We start from the raw sequence: 19,179 nt of genomic DNA on the forward strand, positions 1-19,179 counted from the left end.
CGGACGGACGGACATGTCTTAATCGACTCAAAAAATGATTCTGAATCGATCGGTATACTTTAAGGTGGGTATTGGACCAATATTTTTGTATGTTACAAACATCAGCACGAACGTATAATACCCTACCCACTATAGTGGTGTAGGGTATAAATATACTCCCATCACATGAAACGCTAAGCGAAAAAAATAAAAGAACTTGATAAACAAACAAAAACTCACATTATACTTGTATATGTCTATAATAAAGATGAAAGTATTTGTATATAAAATCCCTGCAGTTTTACCAGAAAACCAATTACGCTTTAAGATAGTCAATTGTATATCAAAAAGAGGTTAGTATAACTAAAATGTTCCACAAAATGTCAAATACAAGGTATGTATTCCGAACTGTAGGGTTCTAAGTATACATGTATTTAAGTAAGTATATATAAATATCTCGGCACAGCTTTTTCATGTTGTTGCCGCTGACGATGATGTAACAAAGTTTGAATGATAAAAATTGTAGTTTGCAAACAAAAATTTAGTTAATGGTTAAAATAAGCTGCACTCATAAAAAATATATTAACATAATCGTTATGGCTGACGTGTGCATAATATATATTTCTATATGTACATATTTAGATAAACATACTTCATACGGAGACATACTTACATCTGCAGCAAGCTTATAATATACAGAACAAAATACTGTCATATTATATTTGTAGTTATTTTTTCTAAAATTTTGTTAACTTTTAACTAAACAGTATTATGTTATAGAAACAGTTAATATTCAGTGTATCGTATCGTATAACATAATGAATATAATATTTCTAAAGCTCAACATTTTATTCTGTTAAAAGTGTATATTTAGAATATAAACGTACGTTGTATTTTGTGTAATCAACAAGAATGCGAACTTTTCATATTCATATTTAAACCCTGTATCATTTATAATTGCAGTGATTCTAAACTTTCTTTTAAATTAATAAAATTTAACTTAATATGTAGTAATATGTAATATGAGTTAATATTAAAGGACAAAAACTCTGTAGTAAAACAAGTATGAATTTATAGTGGGACATTGCCGACCATATGATACCCTACATCAGTCAGTATGTTAAAATTTTGATTTTTTTAATAAAGCATTTAATTTGTTTTATTGTGGAATCTTTTTTACTTATTGTTGACAAAAAAAGATATTTTCTACAAGAGGGCTCATAGGGGAGAAGGGTAAATATGAGCCTTATAAATTTTGGTAGATGAATTTACGTCTACGTCATTTATATAGATTTTAATCGTTTTATAAGTAATTATAAGTTAATTTTGACCTTCAAGTCATTTTTTGAAGGGGAGTCTGTATGGGGGCTAGGGTTAAATGAGGCCCGATTATAATAAATATTAATATTGTCATTTATTGTTCTATAAAATTAATTTTTGCGGATTTTTGTTAACATTAAAAAACATTTTACGTAATTGTGAGCCTAAAGTCCCGATTCGGGGGGTACGGTTGTATGGGGGCTAGGAGAAATAATGGACCGATTTCAACCATTTTCAATAGCGTTCGTCTTTGAACCAAAAAAAGAGTGTGTGCCAATTTTATCAAATTATCTTGAAAATTGCGACCTGTAGCGTGCGCAAAAGCTTTACATGAACACACAGACGGACGGACTGACAGACGGACATAGCTAAATCAACTCAGAAAGTGATTCTGAGCCGATTGGTATACTTTAATGTGGGTCTAGGACCAAACGCATAATACCCTCCCCACTATAGTGGTGTAGGGTATAAAAATTACATGCATAGGTCATGATCTTTTATAAGTTATAAAGGTTTTATTTCTTCAGTCGTGGTTTACTTCTTCATGGAATTGCCCTTATATGACATTGATTAACTGTTACGTTATTTTTAACGAATAAGTAAAATTTGATATAGATATTTCTATATCTACGAATATTTTAATGACATTTTACAATATTATTTCTTTTAGAATATATATGTAGAATAATCTCGAAAAACTTGGGTGGATTAGCAATATTTTCACATTAAGAAACTCTGGTTTTATTTTAACAAAAATGCGTAAGATGATATTAAATGTTGGTAAACTTTACCACAAATGAGTAAATATGAATACACACATATAGAAGTATATTTGAATTTATATAATAAATATTTTATTTAAATACAAATATTGTGGCAAAATAATATACCAGTAAATGGGTTTATATATAAGTTTTATTTTCCCTTTTTTTTAATTTTTTAACAAAATATAATAATTTTTTATTTCTTTGCATAAATGGTAATATTATTTAAAAAATGTGGTATTCTTATTTTAAACTGATGCATATATTGTGATAAGATAACCTAAATTATTCAAAATAAAGATTTTATTTAAGAATGAATAAAATTGTGTACAGCTTTTAGGTCATTTAAAAATTGAAGTCAGAAAAAATATACAAATTAATTTTATCTTAACAAAAATATTTATCATAAAAAATATTTAATATTTGTACCTAAACAAATAATGGAAATTTGTAAAAAAAAATCCTTAAACTTTTTAAAACGTATACTTGCATTGGGAAATTACAAAATCCTTTATTACTAGTAATAGATTATATAATTTAGCTTAGTTTTTGTATTTATAGCAATCTTTTATACATAGCAATTTAATTTTCAAGCAAAAATGCACATTAAAATTTAATAATCTTTTAAGCATCTTAAAATAAATAATTTTCTGTTTATAATAACTTGAAAATAAAGATTTTTTTATTTTTAGAATGTTCCCAAAGCGTTCCTAATACTTTTTTTCTACAATATATTTAATGACTTGTTAATATTTAAAAAAAGACAGGAATATTTAAAGAGATAAACGTATTATAATAAAATTTTTAAAAGAGCTGAACTAAAGAGACAGATGAGAGATGACAAGGAGACAAAAGATATGCCAACAATTACACTGCCACCATATAATTAGAAATTTAAAATTTTATAACAAAAAAAAGAAGAACAAGATTGGAATGTACATGTTTTCTTATTTACTTTAAGAGTGTTATAAGTTAAAATTTGAGTTTTTTATTAAGTGCTTTGTTTAGGACTTTTTTTGTAAAAATCTTATTTAAACATAATTTTTACAAATCTATGGTTTGTGAAAGTACACATAGTCTAGTCTACAGTTGTTTTTAAGTCTACACCATATTCTACTCCATAGTTCAAGCTATAATTTAGTCAACTTATATCCGAGTTAATAGTTTACTCTATAGTTCCCACTATTTCCTATATTTTACTCTATAGTCAGCTTTTTTATATATAGTCCAAACTATGGTATACTCTTTAGTACATACAATAGAATATTCCAAGCACACAATATTGTATACTCAATAGTTCACACTATAATGAATACTATAGTCTACTCTATAGTATATTCAATAGTCCAAACATTATTATATTTTATACACCTTTTTCAATTGAAAATGAGAACTTTTCATTTCAATTCAGAAAATATCAATTGAAATTCAGATTTTACTTTTGAAATTCAGAAAAGAACATTTGGAAATGGGATTTTTCATTTAAAATTAAGAAAAGACCAATTAAAAATGAGAATTTTCAATTTAAATTGAGAAAACATCGATTGAAAATAAGATTTTTTATTTGAAATTCGGAATACAACAGTTGAAAATGAGATTTTTCATTTGAAATTCAGAAAAATTCAATTGAGAATTAGATTTTTCATTACAATTAATTTTAAATTAAGGTTGAACAAAATAAACACATACGATTTTCTGGATTTCCAATGAGAAATTCTATTTTCAATTGATTTTTTTAAATTTCAAATAAAACATCTCATTTTCAATTGGAATTTTCTGATTTTCAAATGAAAAATCTCATTTTCAGTTGTTGTATTCCGAATTTCAAATAAAAAATCTCATTTTAAACTGTTCTCTTCTGAATTTAAAATGGAATATCTCAATTTTAATTGATATTTTCTAAATTATAAATGAAAATTCTTATTTTTAATTGATCTTTTCTAAATATTAAATGAGAAATTTCAATTGGAATTTTCTAAATTTCAAATGGAAAACTCATTTACAATTGAGTTTTTCTGAATTACTGCTGAAAATTGTGTAGTTTATACTCTATACTGCAGAATATAGCATTTTTTATTGTTAAATTTTTGTTTAGTCTATAATATTTATTTTCTACCCTAAAGTTCAGACTATAACCCCGACATTTTTCTATTCTGACTATATGGACTAGATGGACTATATTCCAAAGTTAGTACACTTTATAAGTAAATAAGTAATATGTATGAATATTGCTTAGACTTCTTGTGTTGTCATGAAGAGTAAACACAATTTGTTAACAGAAAAAATAAAATAGGATCACCCACTCAATCGCGTATCCTGAAGATGAAGGTGAATTAGGTGAAATTGCTTAACGTATCATTTAGAAATACTTTATGTAAACATGTATAAAAGTGTGTTAACATATTTCACATATTGGAGATATAAAAAAATAAATCTGCAGTTTTTTAAAACTATCGGAATATTTTTTTTTTTTCAAAAATACTATGTATTTAAAAAAGATTTTAAAATAATAGCAAAGAAAAGTTTAAACAGTTGTTTCCTTTTTTCACTCTATACACTCTTTTTGCATGTATATAGTTTAATTATATAATTTAAATACCAATTCTGGGAATTTTAAAGAAATTAAAAGTAGTTAACTTGTTTCTATTAATTCAAAGTAACTCTTTTGTAATTAAATGTTAAAATTTTCAAAATAAATATATTTTATCCAAATTAATGTATCAATAATTCTATATTTCTAAAATCAAAATAACAATAATATAATTATAAAATTCTTTTTAAATTTCATCACAATTAATCTACATTTAGTCTTTACAATAGCTTCTTAGAACAATGTACAATTATGTATCCATATTAATATAAGGGTGTAAATATTTCACTTTGGTTCTATCCATTCAGCATACAGACATAACTAATTTATATTTTTATACCCACAATCGAAATATTGGTCAGAGACCTACAAAAGTATATATATTCTGAGTCCTCATTAAATTGTAGGACGATCTAGCTATGCCTGCCCGTCTGTCTGTCTGTTGAAAGCACGATAGAGTCCGAATGGAAAGAGCTAGAGGGTTGAAATTTCACATAACTATTTCTTATAGGTAAGGTTTGTTTGCTATTGAAAATGGACAATATCGGTCCACGTTTTCGGATAGCCCTTATACAAGTGGCCCCTTAACAGTCATAACTTGATTAAAATTGCGAATATAGCTATGAAATTCGACATAAGTAAGTTTTTTATGATCCAAAATCACTATGCAAAATTTTATGAGGATCGGTCCATAATTCTACTCAAGCTTTAATATAATGTGATTAATTTATGAATAATTTAAAAAAAACTGAACCTACCTATTACACATATGTATACTAACTACATACTTATATACATAAAAATAATTATTTTGTTTCTGTTAAATAATGCCTGACGGCAATTAAGAAAATTTCATATGTAATGCAAAAAGTACCTGTTAACATATGAATGTATCAAATGTATTATAAAAGGCAACAACATGTATATGTAAATTACCTAAAGGATTGCGACATTTGTAGAAAACAAACGAAGAAAATGTAAAAAGTACATTGACATAGAGTTGTACGTACTCGACACTGAAAAGAGAAAGATAAATAAATATGTAATTACATTGTTAAGTGTTATGAGTAAAAATTTATTTATTTAAAATAATAACTTAAGTTGTAATTATTACATACTCAAATAAAGTGAGTCATGAACAATTTCCAAAATTTTGTAAGTTGTAATATATCGATTGATATAAATATTACAATATTCACTATCTGTAATTTGCATGAAAATGGCAAAATAAACAGCAAACAATCCAACATCAGTAAAATAAATTTCAATTTTTTTTGCAATTTTACAGCATTTTTAATTTTTTTTACTTAAAAAAGAAGAAAAAAATCTGAATGCGAAATAATCTAACTATTTCAAAAATTGCTTCAAAATCTATCCCTTTGGACATGCTGAACATAAACAAGTAAAAATATTAAAAATCGACTTAACAGTATTCGAGATATGGCGCATTATGCAGCTAAAATGTTTGATTTTACTATCGTGTTCAACTATATAACGTTGATTGTGGATCAAAACATTATAATCTGGAGATTTTTTTAACAATTTGGTTTTCTTTAATCCATTTAATTGCATAAAATATAATATTGATTGATATTTAAAAAAAAATAAAAATTTAATTATATTTTTTTAATTTCTTTTGTATAATATCTAAAATTTTTTCTTTTAAAAAATTTACTTAAATTTTATATACATTTTTTAATATAATTTTTTTTAGTCTGTAAAAATATAAAATATGGTACTTCGTAAGGTGGTAAATATCCACTACTACTATGATACTGTATTTTTCTAGTGATAAAAACTTCATAATTCTAACTCTATCTTTCGGTATCTCTTTGTTTTATTCTTATTTTTGTTTTTAAATCATGAACAATTTATCATTGCTATGACGCCATTGTTGGAGTACAAAAGAAACTAAACCAATAAACCATGTGACCATAATACCACTATCAGCACCAGTATTATCTACATTATCAATGTACGACTGAACACTTTTTCATTGCAACTTATTAGTTTTTTTTTTAATGGTATTTAAAGTTTAAGAAATTCGTATTCAGTTGCAATAAAAGTGATATAACTCGAATTTCTTGTTTTATAAATAATGAAAAAAATATATATTATAGAAACTCGAAGTGACGAAAAGAAATGACAATCAAACGTTAAATATTTGTCTTAAAGAAAATTTAAAATTGGTTTCAACAATCGTACATACAGACTTGACAGATAAATTGAAAGACAGGTAGACAAAAAAAAAAACTTCCACTATCCACTATCCACTTAGACCCTGATTATATGTACATATATAGGTTTTATAAATTACATACATTGTATTTAGATATTTCTAACAGCTGATTTTTTCTCGAATGCTTTTCAGCAGTATGAACATTTTTTATTTGATATTAATCATCTCAATAAGTTATAATAAGTATTTAACACTAATTACGGACAGATAACCTGAAAGATAAATATCTAAATATATCAAGCATACGTAGTGTATGATCAATAAACTGTAATATATGTATTTATTAAAGCGAAACCTTTTTAAACAAACAAAATAAATACTATTTTAGTCAAAAATTAATAAAGGAAAATATAAGACTATGTATTCATATTTTTATGAAAATCTATTAAAATTTTAAAGGTCTAAATCAAACACTCGAAAACAAATTAAATTGTTAAAAAATTCATCAATTAAACTTCAATTGATGTAATATTATTTACAAACAAAATACAAACTTTATCGATTAAAATTTGATGGGCTAAAGGCGATTTCATATCCCAACCATATTTAAAAATCCTTATGTATGTTTATCGTTTTTCATTATTAAAACATTTTCCAAAAAAAATATGTATGAATATAGTGTACCATAAAATACTTTAAATGGCACAAGCATTTATGGCAGTTATAACTATGTGGGATAAATAGTCAACATTTTTGCCGAAAAAGTAAATAAACCCATAGTATATAAATATGTGTTGGCATTTCATTTGTTTTTGTTTACAAGTTATACATGACTACGTTAGGTATATAACCAGTATTTAAATTTCGAATTTATTGCTTTAAGACTTGTTTTTGGACGGTTTTAGGAAAATTTATTAAATTTATGTTACAACCCTAATACGTATGTATAACATACTAGTATAATCATATATGCTTTAGCATGCAAAAATGAAATATAGATTTCTTACCACGCAAAAATATTCGCCATTTTTGTGGCATATAATCCTTACCAAAAAATGTATATATGTAGAGTGAAAAAAAACACATACGAATTTTTTACAGTGCTTGAAAATATATAAGGATGGTTGGTTGTTTTATATGGTAGCTTAGAGTCAAATATAGTCGTCAAGACTTTCGCTTTGGCAAAATAACTCCACTCGCCAGATAATTTTTCTACGTAATCGTCTTAACGACTAGAATGGGGTAATCACAGAGATTTGTAAAAATCTTTCTCTTTTAATTCCAGTTCTTACCTATTTCGGGTCGTAAGTTGCTTACTCAATTCCAAAGCAGTGTACGTTTAGGATAGCTCATTTTTCTTTTAATTTCCATAGTTGTTTCTTATATCTTACATTATCTGACTATTAAGAATGTAGTAGTGGAAGAGTTTAATAAGTGAACCGTAACCTGAATGTCGATCCAATAGAAGTGCATAAACTAAAAAGAATTAAAAAAGATATTGCCATGTATGTTCGATTTTAGTCTATATATGGCAGAATATTATATTTTAAAAATTCGTCGGCTTTATTTTCGCGGACACACAGATGAATACATAATTGTAAAAATGTATATAAGTTAAAAGAAAAACTCAAAAAGTGATTATAAATCCACTATTTTAGTAAGTACAGTCATCGCTTTTGCTTCAATTTAGTGAAGTAAATTTAAATAAATTTCATCAAACCTATTTAAGTAGACTAAACTGTTTGTTTTTTCATTGTTCAAGGCTAAAGCCGTTCGTTATACTTTTTTGCAGTTCTGTATATATATATATATTTATTATTATTAAATATTTGCTAACGTGTGAACATACTTTTATATATAAAATGAACACATTCTTTATCAAAAAACAACACATATGAATTCCATATTTTTTGTATATAAATAAGAGAAAAAAATATATAGAAAACAAATCAATAAATAATTTCCTTCTCTTTTACATTATTTTTTATTTATTTTTTTCTCCTTCCTGTTTGTAAGAATGTGCGAAAGTGTGAAAGGAAATATTTTCTTTTGTTGTAAATACTAAAACTGTTTTCAGAATAATATATAATTTCTATAATCTTCCCAAAAAAGGGATGAAAAAATAAAGTGGTCTAAAAAATTTCAAGGTCATATGTAAGATTTTTTATAAAATTTTGTTTCAAAAGTTTAAAGTTTATCATATAAGTAAAGACATGGCTGAAAAAACTTGTTATAAATATTTAGTGTAGATTTGTCTAGCATGTGTTACCCATAAATGTCTATTAAAATGTAATAATATCCTATGTCTAGCGTTATAAAAAATATTGCTATATATAGCTAGACACATTTAATATATATATAGAAAGTATATTTTCAGATAATTTATATGCTACTGTCAAGAATTTATGCATGAACTGCTTTTCTCAATAACAATTAAATATTTAGTTTCATAATTATTCACCCATGATACGTTTGATTAAATAATTGTAAAAATAATAGCGTATTAAAATAAGTAATTAAAAATCAGTTATATATTTATTTAATTATTATTACGGAAATTATTATTTTCATTAAAATGATGTATTAATAAAAAAAAAATAGTTTTTATAAATTGCAGAAAAAATATTTTTTATATAATTAAATCAATATTTTTTTATGTATTTACGTATTAATAGTAAAGCGAAACATTCTTAATTAATGAGAAACGTTCTATTATTTCTTTTATATTTTTAAACACTTACCAAATGTTTTATCAAAAAATTTACAATCGTATTTTTTTTTAATTATAAATTTTTCAACATTATGTTTAAAATTTGGCTATAAAACAAATTGGTAACACATATTTCTAGTATGAATCATTTTAATTCAATATCAATCATACGTCATGTATGTATTTTTATTTAATTATCCCGAAATGTATGCAATATTTTTTAGCACTAATTAAACATCAATCATTCTTTAACAGTTCCACATATAGTCAATGCATCCGAAAAAAAAAACAGTGATTTCCACTAATGTACGTCTTGTAAACGAGGGTGAAGATCATCGCCACTTTAGGCTTCCCTTTGTAAGCGAGAAAGTGGACAGTTTAAAAAGCCTTTTGACTGTATCTTCGTTATCTATGGGGTGACGATCGACTTCTTTGTAGGAAAAGCGTGAACGTGGGATGTTCACGAAAAAACAATGGGCTATGGATTTGTTGTTCGTGTTGACCTGTCCTTATACTTTTGTATGTGACTTGTCGATTTGATGTTGACCATAACCAGTGTCAGTACTACTAGAGCTGCCGGAGAAAATGATGGCAATGACACTTGTAACCTTCATCCTTATGGAAAAATATGAGAAGTCTCGTATTGTTTCTGTGGAAGTACTAGCAGAGTACTTAAATTTTAAAAAATATCTGCTTATGAACTGGCTTAAGCAGCTGGTGACCAGCTAAAATTTTATTAGTTAGTTAGTTCGAAAGGAAGATGTGCATCTATACATCAAATCCGAAAAAATACACCTAGGCCTCTATCGGGCCTGTTGTGCGCTCCTTAACCAGTGCCTCAGGTGGGAATCGAACCCACCACCTCTACCAGACTAGAACACTAACCACTACCTTACCGGAGGCCACAATTTCATGAAAAGTTTAAAGGTTTGTAACTTTAAATACACACACATTGACTAAAAGTTCAAATAAAAAAAGTACATTTCCAAGTAAAGTTATGGATGTTCACAATTCTATGAAATGCAGACTATGTGCCAAATAGTTTTTAAAGATAAATTAATAATGACATAATACATAGGACTACTGAACTGGTCATTGACTCCAATAATGTTTGCTGGGGAGTAGTTTTGAGGATTATATAAATCGATCAGAAACTAAGATATTTTTTTTTTCAGAGTAACTATAAAAAGTAATCAATGTAAATTGTACGAGAAATTGGAAACAATAGTAGTTATTAAATATGCAGTAGAAATTGAAAAGTTGTTACTGGGTTTGTTATATCTTTTATATGTTTCAAAATAATTTAAAAATTAAAACAACAAATATTAAATATTTGCTGCTAATATAGAAGTTAACTTTAGGGACTTTTTTATTTTTACATTTCTATTTTTAAAACTCAAATATATTAAAAGACTATAATCCTCTTTGCTGAAATCTTAAAATAATGCAATTTTATTGCCATAACTTTTAACAAAAATAAAATTGTTTACAGCAAATTTTTCCCAAACATTTCCTTTACAACTGTGTAATTTTTGCGTTTTTTCTTCACAACCCACAACAAACTTAACGATAAAATTTTATGCCCACGCTCTACAATTTATTACCAGGGTATTAAGTATGTTTTCATTTAATAAATTTATGCATTTGTTTATGTTTTAACACAAACCATAAAATATTTAAAACTACGTCAATCAATGTCTGCCGTAGTATTTGTTGTCCCATGAAGTACGATATGTAGTATGTATGGCTGTGTATAAAAGTGTTTTATTTAAATTGTGTGCGAATTTTACATTTACGGAGTTTTATTGCAAATATATGATTAAAACTGAGTGACGAGCTTATAATGTATGTATTTTTTTGCGAACAGTTGATGTGTCCTAATTTGTTTTGTTAGTATTTGTATGTAGCCTGAAAGTGAAAATTCATTAAATGTTTAAAGCTGCTGCTGTTGTTGTTAGTTTATTTGTTTGATATGATATTCCGCTGTTGGTTTTGTTTATTTTTGTATTTAATAGTATTTAAAAGCACGTCTCTTAAACTGCGTCATTTGATGGGTACATGCTGTAAGTATGACGAACATTTTATAGCAGATATCAAGTATATTGTGGTATATGTTTAAACTATGTATATAAATAAGTCTATATGTATGTATATATGCTGATATAAGGATATAAACAGTTATAAAATTGTTACAATTCATTTAATATTTTCACAATTATAGGGAGACATATATATGTTTCTGATATTAGTAAAAACAGTTATTTAATTTTATGGCATCATTTCAAAAATTGCCCCATATTCACATAAAAATGTTTTAACCTGCTCAAAATAATAATATTTTTAAAATACGAAATTTCTCTAATGATCCCTATTAATCTTAGTAGAAGGCAAATCAAGAAACGAAGTGCAAGAAAAAGCTTATCGTAAGGAAGAATCCAAACGCGAAAAATGATTTGTTAATATCGCTTATAATATATATTGTTCATACGCATTGATTTGCTAGCGTATATAAATAATTACATGATGCTCCACAAGTTATGCTACATTGTTCTACAATTTTATTAAATAACAATAATAAGCCGTGGGTATTAAAAAAAGTATGTAAATCGTGAGGAATACGAAAAAAAATCTTGCGTAAGAAAATTATTATATATTTTAACACTAACATTCGTTTAAAGACAAAATCTATATAAAATCTTTTTAAACCACCATCGGTTTTCTATGCACACATTAATTTTGTTGTTACTGCTGGAACAGTCATCCAATAGTATTATATTTATTACACACAAGATGAGAACGAACGGAAAACTACTCTTTTGACAATAACTAGAGTACTACTATCCTTGACATAAATTTGGTTTATGTTTTTATTCTACACATTTGTTCCCTTGTGTTTTTTCTATACATATATAACAAAAATTATGTTATAAATATAAAATGTTTATACAAGTATTTCTCATATATTCTACTCAGAGATTTAGGTGAAGCACAAGCACTTAAATGTTAACGAAAGTCGCAGAACCTTACATACTCACATACTTATCTAAATTTTTATCAATAAATTGTCTTATAACTTTCTCAATAATATTGTGTGTCAAAGTGAGTACAAAATATACATATAAAATATTTTGTAAACACAGTTGATTTTTGTTGTTTCTGTTTAGACTATTCCATTGTTTCTGTGTATTTGATTTTAAGTGCTTTAGTTATAAACACTTAATATATCAACCCAAAATTTTTGTTTTTGCTAGTTAAAATCGACATAATTCAAAACAAAACAAAGCCATAACTTAGTATCGTAAAAATATCATTTGTCTGTCAGGCTTATGCCATCATCATCGTCATATGTATGTTTATCACATCTCCAGAATGTCATGTAAAAATTTAAGTTTATTTTGACTCCTCATATGGTTTCATTCCCTTTCTTTTTCTGTTTTTGTAATAATATATCGTGCATACGGATACACGTCGAGAAATTTGATTAATTATAGGAAAACACAACCACAAATGGAAGAGAATATATATGGAAGAATACTGCTTAATTGAGTTTAGGTAAAATGGTTAAGAAGAACTTATATATAAAATCAATTTAAATGTTAAACCAAAATATTAGTTTTGAGTATTTCATAACTGTCACATTTCTCAGTGTACCTGTCTTAATACACAAAAAAATATATATGTATTCATAAATTCTGTGACAAAATATAGTCCTACAAGTAGTATGTATCAATGTGACAAATGTGTCATTTATAGCCACACCAAAGTTTCCAAAGTATCCTTTCATCAAAGTCATAAATTTTATTTTTACGAGTTATTATTGGCATAAAAAAGTGGTAGAAACAGAAAAAAGGAGTAAAAATCATATATAGTACACATATTAACATACATATACCAAAGCACACGTATCTAACTATGTAAGCTTATAAACACACTATGTATAGTAAAAATATATGAACATATGAACTTAATGGTTAAAATAAATCCCTTTTTACTATCTACATAAGTATATGAAAATATATAGGAATCTTTCAGTTTTTTTCATCAAAATATACTATATAAAGTCTGAGCTTTAGTATGTTATTGTGTTTTTTATATAACCTAATGTTAAGCAACAAAAAATATATGTACGTATGTAAACAAACATAAATTATAGCTGTAAATATTTTTTGTAGCAAAATAATTGTTACAATTAATCTTTGACACATAAAGGTCATATAGAAGTATTAGTTAAATTTATTGAAATTTTATTAAAAACTAAATTGGTTTTTTATTACACACAAGTGTGTGTGTATTTGTAAAATTTGTGAAATATTTTTAGTTACTTTAGAATTAGTAAAGAAAATGTGAGAAATTCTTAAAATATATAGATTATGGGAGGAATTATTAGATTCATGTTACAAATACCTGAGAAAAAATTTTCATTAAATTATGGTTAAGTTTGCATATGTCAGACTTCTACACCTTCGGTAGGTTAGCTGTTAATGTACTTTTCTATCAGATCGGAAGTCGGGAACAACTAAATAAATAAAAATGTATTGGGAAATTTGTTTAGAATTTAAAAAAGGAACACAGTTATCCAGGATTTTGTGTATGGTGTAAATTTGGTGTATGGTGCATTTTGGATTCCTTTTAAAAAGTGTTCTGGATAGCCTTCGGTCGGTCGCAGGGATTTCAATCTCTGGGAAATTTCGAATACCGGCTTCGCTAAAATAACCATTTTTTTTGATAAATGGACTCTTTGAAGCCCATGGACTTTCTGTCGCATTGCTCTTGGACATTGTGACACTTTTAAAATTGCCATTATGCCCATTAAGATGTGTGTCATAAAGTCTATGGACTATTTATAAAATATGTCTACCTATCTACAAATGTTTAAAAATGTGAATGTTTTAATAAAAAAGTAGATTCTTTGCTATTTATAATTCAACCTAACTAAATAAAGAACTTTTATTTGTTTCCTCTTCTTAATACAAAGACATATTGGTGTCATTGTGTGTATACAGCATTCCAAAAAATTTCTACTAAAAATATGAAAAATATGTATATTTATTTGCTCTGTTACTTCTTTTTATCTCAAAACATAAAGAAAAGTTATTTTTTATACACATACAAAAATACTAAACATACATAACAAATAAATAAAATATATTCAACAAAACAATGTACAAATTATTTCAAAATCATAAAAACAATAAAAACAGAAAAACAAATACAAAAACATTAACAATAAAAATAATGTTAAAACAAATCTATATTCGTACACGTATAGAAGTATTTTTGTATATGTGTGGGCATTTGTTAAAAAACGAGAACATAACAAACCAAATAATGACAATAAGAGCACAAATAACAGCAATAACATTAGAACAGCAAACAAACAAACATCATGTTTGAAATATAGAGAAATTTATACAGGAATAAATTTATTTAGAAATACGAAAAAAACTTTATGTTTATTTATATTAAATTCTGAACATATTTATATATTTGTATACATATATAAGAGTATCATACAAAATTGTTTCAAAAATTTGTATTTTTAAGAGTTCCAAAAATAAAATCATATTTATTGATATGAAACTTTTTTGGGGTTACCCTAATATATAAAAATATTAATGAAAATATTTATAAAAAAATCCATACAAATACAGTAAGGAAAAATATTATTAAATGTGTACAAAACTTTATACGCAGGCTGTAAAATATTTTGAATACTAAGGGTCCGTTTAAAAGTATTTCTGTTGTTGTTATCTCTAAAACTATACAATTATCTAGTTGGTGGGTTCGGCATCAATTTTCAGGCCTAAAAATTGTGCTACTTCAACAGGATGCGTACAATAACTTATTGGACACAGCTAGCTAAGTCGGGTTAGCTAAGCTGTTGCTATCATGAGGACTTTGACAACTACCTGGATATTCGTTAAGGATTCGGATCTTGGAGAAAATAAATGACCTATAGTTATTACTTTTAATAGGCTTCATACACAGTAGGATGAAAGAACTTGAGCACAAAAAATTTATTTGATTTTATGTTTATACATTAAGCTAGGCTAAATCCTAAAGTTTAAATATCATAAATAGTATAAAGTATAAATTTCATAAATATCTTTAAAATGAACTTGATATCTTTTGATCCATTTCATTGAATTCAAAAGCGAGGTACATTTGTTATACTATTTAATACATATTATCAGAAAATTTATACCCTATTTTGTCCACAAATCTCAACAGTCCATCTTAATGCATAAAAATATATATGTGTCTGATTCCTGAATGTAAGGAATTTATTTCAATTTAAATGTATGTATTTTATATATTTTAATAGCTGTTAGTTATGTATAACTTTTTTTGTGTTGCTTTTTTGTTTTTCCTGTATTTGTGTGTACATTTTTCTATTTGTATTTTTAAGTATGTTTATGTATTAGTTAGGATGTAAATTGTTAGAAACTTGTATACATATGCAAATAAATAAAGTTTTATGTATGAATGAAATGTATTTCTATTTGTCTGAATTTAATTGAACGTGAGTGGGCATAATTTATCGGAGTTAAAAAATAATAAAAAATAGAACCAAATTTTGGTAGTTATATTATATAGAAATAGAGTTTTCCGTTAAAAATTTTAGAATTATGTAAAATGAGAGCTGTATTCAAGAGTAAATTTTAGAATATTTTTAACTGATCTAATCATATACGAGAAAGGGTTTTGTGTAATTTAAACATTTTTTTAAGATTTTTTGCCGAGTTGTATTATCAGCATCAGGATTTCAAAAAACAAAATTTCAATAAAAATATACAAAAACCATAAAACAAAATATTTTCCTGTGCACACTTTACTTTTGCAATAAGTGGTCACTTGATTTTTATTTTCACAAAAATTTGTTATTTGAGCAGCAATTAAATAACAAAATTTTTACATTTCCAAGTTTGTTTATTATTTAGAATTTTTTTAATGGCTACGTAAACTTTGCAAAACAATATTGAAATTTATTTCAAATGATATAGAATAATTTTCATTAAATTTTAATTCGTTTAAACAAAATCTCCTAGTAAAACTTTATAAAAAATTTTAAAGGAAAAAGTTTTTTTAATTGTTAAAATTTTATCAACATCGCCCCCTACCTTTAAATGCTTTTGTAGAAACTAAATCAACAAACAACAAATATTTTAAAACAATTCCCACACGTGTTGGATAACTTTTACTTTTGTTTTTTGCTTTTATTTTTGTTATCTTTATTCTGAAAATTTTACTTTTGTAATGTCAATATTGACTTTTGTTGATGTGAACAAATCAATAATGTTACCGAGAAAATAAAAAAGGAAAAAACTCATTTAATTTTACTTTTTCTTTTAACCAAAATACCCGTATGGTTAAACAAAGAAATATTTTTTAAAAAAATTAACTGTTGTTGCTAAAATACAACAGGAATTTTTTTTGAATAAATTTTTTTTTTCAATGTTACAGTAACATTACGAAACAAGAAAATATGTACTAATAAAACAAAGAAAACAGAAAATTTTTCTTTATATATATAAATATAACAAGGGAAAATAATTTCTTTATGTTTCAATTCAATGAGAAAAGGTTCAAATCATAATTTATGGACATGCTGCAGGATGGGAAAGTCTACATTTTTTACATTTTTTATTAAGTTTGAAAAAAATACGACTTGTTACGTGAAATTTTTGTTATTTGTGAAATTATATGGCATTTTTGGAACTCCAAAAAAGGCTTAAATAAGTTTTTTTAAGCAACAATAGGGTGGACGAAACTTAATTTTTTTACTCAGACCGAAATTTTTAATGACATTAAAAGAAATTTCAATTTGGTAAATTCTATGGAGATTTAGGTAAAATGTACTTAATTACAACACTAAACTTACGTTTAGGCCTTTCGAATACTTCACAAAAAGACGTAACCATCATTTTTTGTAAATTTATTTTGATTCTACATAATTTTTACAATATATTTTCAAATAATGTCCAAAAAAAAAATAATAAAGACGTTCTTAATTGATCTCGTTAAAAACAAAATGTCGATTTTTTTTGTCAAATTATCAAATATTTGTAAACTTGTGAACGTAACTAAAGCAAGTTCGTAAAATTATACTTATTTTAAATTTTTTTCCTATGAAAATACTTTTTGAATTATTGTTGACATAAATCTTTAAGCCAAATCAGAAAGCAATTTTGAGCTGAAAGCTCTTAAGGTTTAGTATATTTTAATGTGAAAAAGTACACTACTATGTATATGAATACAAATGTACCATGTTGCGTATCATTAATATTGAACATATACATATGTATATAATAGAGTACTAAAAAAACCAAGTTTCGAATTTTGCCCGTTCTCTAGATTGTAAAACTATTTCTTATACAAAATTAGGCTGATAGGATAACGTTAACAGCTGTCGTATTGGCCCTGAAGTTTCCAAGTGCATTTTCAAGGGGAAAAAAGATTTTTTATAGTTTTTGCTCAAATTTGTCAATTTAAATTTTGAACTTTATTGTAAAACAACCGCAATGTGCATAGAATAAGCGTTTCAGAATGATATAAAATTCACAAACTTCTTGAAAACTTTTAATGTTATTGTAAATTTCCAATTAACGTGTTTAAAATTAACTTTAACTAAAATTTAATCAAAACTACTATGTATAACTACTAGAAAACTTTTCATCTGATGATAATATTAACCAATTTATTTAATTTAAATAATTGTTATCATAAATCGAATAATAAATAATATAAAAATAATTCCCAGAATTTTGATTAATAGAAAAATTTTAAATACAACACTTCATATTTATTATCCTGGTATTTAAAATGTTACATAAAAATACCTAGAACAAGATAAAAATCTATAATTTATTATATATATCATAATCTTATATATTACTTTTTTAAAGAAATTTAAAGGATTATTCGGTTGTCTATGAAAATATTCTTATTTTTCATATACATTGTCTTTTAACTATTAAAAAAGACAATATTATTTGAAAAAATATACAAAATGAGAAAAGAATTCCAGAAAAATAAGTATTGCACAAAACTAAGTAAACTAAGAGAATATATAAAATATTTTTACGGGTATTACCAAGTCGACAAAGCAAAGAATCTAAAGATTAGAAACAAAAATATCTATGAACGAATAAGCTGTATATGTTGACGACATATTGACTTATAAATGTGTTCATAATAGCAATATGAAATGAAATTTCGTTGAAACTGTTTCCAGTTGTCAAGACAATATGTATAGTTTCCAGTTGTCAAGACAATATGTATAGTTGAGCAGGGTGATTCCATATTAAAGAGATGGCGTAAAGATATTTATTGTTATCTTTAACCTGGGTGTATCTTTATTTAAGGTGTTAAAGCAACAGAATTTGATGTTAGCTTTTAAAAGTAACTACTACTTAGATGAACTAATGACTTGCTTGTAACTTTAGGCTTCTATGATTTAACTAATAAAATTATAAATCTGGGCTTAACTAAATAAAATTATTATTTAAATAATATTTAATATTTAAATTAAAAGTTCCTTTATTAATTGGTAAATAACGTTTTTGATAAATATTTAAATATGTCTTTCGTTATCAGTTTAGCGGCTTGTAATTTATGTTTACTAGTTTGACTGCTT

General features: G+C 25.5%; 1 protein-coding gene across 4 annotated transcripts in view; it reads right to left on the reverse strand.

Annotated features, from left to right (window-relative positions):
* Positions 1-19,179, reverse strand: part of LOC111675268 — a 116,663-nt gene that overhangs the window by 64,819 nt on the left and 32,665 nt on the right. Inside the window, exon 2 of one of the 4 annotated variants that reach the window (XM_046947985.1) lies at positions 5,664-5,669. The exons of 1 other annotated variant lie outside the window; for it this stretch is intronic. The gene's annotated coding sequence lies outside the window, so the exon portion shown is untranslated. Of the gene's footprint in view, positions 1-5,527; positions 5,670-19,179 lie in introns of all 4 variants that reach the window. 2 more of the 4 variants (XM_046947965.1, XM_046947973.1) reach the window with 2 other exon arrangements.

This window comes from Lucilia cuprina, chromosome 2, assembly GCF_022045245.1.
Source record: "Lucilia cuprina isolate Lc7/37 chromosome 2, ASM2204524v1, whole genome shotgun sequence".
Taxonomy (NCBI): Eukaryota; Metazoa; Arthropoda; class Insecta; order Diptera; family Calliphoridae; genus Lucilia; species Lucilia cuprina.